Genomic DNA, 4,206 nt, shown 5'->3' on the forward strand with positions numbered 1-4,206 from the left:
GAATTTGGAAGCAGGCTGCATTACTATAGACATTTTCTAGGAGACAAAAGTTACTTGAATATCACTATGTGTAGCAAAGAAAGTGTTTGAAGCAATTTATTCTTCTCCCATGTTTGCCAGCAACAAGGCAAAGGAGCACTTTTTCCAGAAAACTTTTTACTGTGATAAAATACACCTAGCACAAAGTTTGTCATTTTAACCATTTTTAAGTGTACAATGAAGTGGCAGTAAGTATATTCACAATGTTCTCTACAGATCACCACCATCCATTTATAGAACACTTTTATCACCCAAACCTAACCTCCAACCCATTAATCATTAACTCTTTGTTCCCCTCCTCCTAGGCCCCGGTGGCCACCATTCTAATCTCTGTCTCTGGGAATTCGACTACTCTCAGTACCTCATTTAAGTGAAATAATAGAATATTTGTCCTCTTTGTGACTGGTTTATTTTACTTAAAGGAATGTCTTTAAGGTTCATCCATATTGTAGTATGTGTTAGAGTTTCTTTCCTTCTTGAGGTTGCATAATATTTCATTTTATAGATATACTGTATTTTGTTTATCCATTTATCCATTAATGCTCACATGGTTGCGTCTACCCTTTGGCTATAATGATGCTATTGTGTACAGGTGTACAAATACCAGCTCAAATCTCAGCTTTTATGTATTGTTATTTTTTTGCGTATACCCAGGAGTGGAATCGCTGCATCATGTATTGTTCTGTGCTGTGCTTAGTTGCTCAGTCACGTCTAACTCTTTGCAACCCCATGGACTGTAGCCCGCCAGGCTCCTCTGTCCATGGGGATTCTCCAGGCAAGAATACTGGGGTGGGTTGCCATGCCCTCCTCCAGGTGATTTTCCCAACCCAGGGGTCAAACCCAGGTCTCCTGCATTGCAGGGCAGATTATTTACTGACGGAGCCACTGAGAAGCCCAAGAATACTGGAGTGGGTAGCCTATCCTTTCTGCGTGGTATCTTCCTGATCCAGGAATAGAACTGGGATCTCCTGCATTGCAGGTGGGTTCTTTACCAGTTGAGCTACCAGGGAAGCCCCATATAGAGTTGTTCTGTTGAATTTTTTGAGGAACCAAGTTACTTATTTCCAAAGCAGCTGTACCATTTTATATTCCCACCAGCAATGCATAAGGGTTCCAATTTCTCCACATCCCTGTCAACAATTGCTATGTTCTCTTTTTTGTTTTGATAGTAGCTATCCTAATGGGTGTGAAGTGGAGGATGGACATAGTTTAAGAGAAGGTGGTGGGAGCTGGGGCAGAGAAACAATCACCAGTGTGACTTTGCTCTCAGGACCAGCTCTCACTCCTTCTGCTGGGAACCGTGCTCACTGGAGGGTGCTGACAGCTACTGCTCTGAGGATGTGGGTCACCTCCCACCCTACCCTCAGTACCTTGGAAAAGACATCCCATCTCCTCTTTGTGAACTTCCCCTTGACTTTCACACTGCATTGTCCTGGATCAGAGACAGCAGGGCAGCAAACTGCAGTTTGTGACTAGGTTAATCCACACAGCAAATTAATTTTTTAAAAAAGTATTTGTATAGAAAAGTGTAACTTTCAGGGAAAAAGAAAGTGAAAAGCCGAAATCAAGTGGGGGTACCCTCTGCAAGAGAGTTCCAGAAAAACATCTATTTCTGCTTTATTGACTATGTCAAAGCCTTTGACTGTGTGGATCACAATAAACTGTGGAAAATTCTGAAAGAGATGGGAATACCAGACCACCTAACCTGCCTCTTGAGAAACCTGTATGCAGGTCAGGAAGCAACAGATAGAACTGGACATGGAACAACACACTGGTTCCAAATAGGAAAAGGAGTATGTCAAGGCTGTATATTGTCACCCTGCTTATTTAAGTTATATGCAGAGTACATCATGAGAAACGCTGGGCTGGAGGAAGCACAAGCTGGAATCAAGATTGCTGGGAGAAATATCAATAACCTCAGATATGCAGATGACCACCCTTATGGCAGAAAGTGAAGAAGAACTAAAGAACCTCTTGATGAAAGTAAAAGAGGAGAGTAAAAAAAGTTGGCTTAAAGCCCAACATTCAGAAAACTAAGACCATGGCATCTGGTCCCATCACTTCATGGGAAATAGATGTGGAAGCAGTGTAAACAGTGTCAGACTTTATTTTTGGGTGGCTCCAGAATCACTGCAGATGGTGATTGCAGCCAGGAAATTAAAAGACACTTGCTCCTTGGAAGGAAAGTTATGACCAACCTAGACAGCATATTCAAAAGCAGAGACATTACTTTGCCAACAAAGATCCATCTAGTCAAGGTTATGGTTTTCCAGTAGTCATGTATGGATGTGAGATTTGGACTATAAAGAAAGCTGAGCGCCGAAGAATTGATGCTTTTGAACTGTGGTGTTGGAGAAGACTCTTGAGAGTCCCTTGGACTGCAAGGAGATCCAATCAATCAATCCATTCTAAAGGAGATCAGTCCTGCGTGTTCATTGGAAGGACTGATGCTGAAGGTGAAACTCCAATACTTGATCACCTGATGCAAAGAACTGACTCATTTGAAAAGACCCTGATGCTGGGAGGGACTGGGGGCAGGAGGAGAAGGGGATGAGATGGTTGGATGGCATCATCGACTCAATGGACATGAGTTTGGGTGAACTCAGGGTGTTGGTGATGGACAGGGAGGCCTGGCGTGCTGCTGTTCATGGGGTCACAAAGAGTCAAACACAACAGAGTGACTGAACTGAACTGAACCCTCTGGAGTGTACCTAGGTGGAAACTTCCACCATCCCAGCTCTCGCCAAGATTCCCCCACTACTGCCATCTGCTCCTATTAACCCCAAAGACCCGGGACTAATGCTTAGGGACTAACATCAGTGGTGACTCAGTTCCTGAGTCTTTTGCTAGGACCTTGGTCAGTGTAGGCCATTTCATTTCTAATATCATAATTGTTTAAAGGAAAGAATCCCTTGGAATCTTTCCATAAAGCTATTTGTAGTCCAGTTCAGATGCCACCCCCTGGATCTGTCACAACCTCCATGACTTTCTGCAAGTTCTGGGCTGCAAATCAACTGCTCTGCTTTAGAGAATGGAAATTGATCACTGTGGGAGTCGTTATGGAACATCCAGGTCTTTGCTGGTCCAGGCTGAGAGGGGAAAGCTCTGACTAAAAGTGCTGTCCTAGGGTCGGCAGAATTGTTATTTGATTTGATTTCAGAAATTATTCATCCTGCATAACAGACTTTGTACCCTTTGACCAACATCTCCACATTTCTCCTACCCCCAAGCCTCTGGAAACCATCAATTTACTCTGTTTCTATGAGTTTAATTATATAGATTTCATGTATAAGTGAGATCTCACAGTAATTGTCTTTTCGCCTTTGGCTTATTTCACTTGGCATAATGTCCTACTGGTCCTACTGTGTTGTTACAAATGGCATGATTTTCTTCTTTATCCATTCTTTTGTCAGTGGACAGTAAGATTGTTTCCATATCTTGTCTTTTGGGATCATACTGCAATGACTATGAGAGGAGAGATATTTCTTTGAGATCCTGATTTCATTTCCTTTGAGTATATACTGAGAACTAGAATTTCTGGGTTATATGGTCCTCCAATTTTTTAAAATTCTTTTTAAAAAACATTATTTATTTATTTATTTTTGGTTGCGCTGGGTCTTCATTGCTGCACATGGGCTGCACACAGGCTGTCTCTTGTTGTAGCAAGCGGGGACTATTCGCGGTTGTTGTGCACAGGCTTCTCGTTGCTGCGGCTTCTCTTGTTGCAGAGCACCAGCTCTACGTGTGTGGGCTTCAGGAGTTGCAGCACGTGGTCTCAGTAGTTGGGGTGACTGGGCTTGATTGGTCCACTGCCTGTGGAATCTTCCCGGACCAGAGATTGAACCCATGTTCCCTGCATTGGCAGGCAGATTTCTATCCACTGAACCACCAGGGAAGTCCTATGGTAGTCCAATTTCAATATTCTGAGGAACCTCTATAGTATGTTTTATAGGGGCTGAACCAATTTACATTCCAACCAACTGTGAACAGCTGTTCCTTTTCTCCACTTCCTCACCAACACTCGTTATCTTTCTTCTTTCTGATAGCAGCCATCCTAAAAAGTTTGAGGTGATATCTCATCATGAATATGATTTGCATTTCCCTGATGGTTTGTGATAGAAGTACAATGCTTTTCATGTATCTGTTGGTCATCCAGTCATATTCCTT

Source organism: Capricornis sumatraensis, chromosome 6 (genome assembly GCF_032405125.1).
Source record: "Capricornis sumatraensis isolate serow.1 chromosome 6, serow.2, whole genome shotgun sequence".
Classification (NCBI taxonomy): domain Eukaryota; kingdom Metazoa; phylum Chordata; class Mammalia; order Artiodactyla; family Bovidae; genus Capricornis; species Capricornis sumatraensis.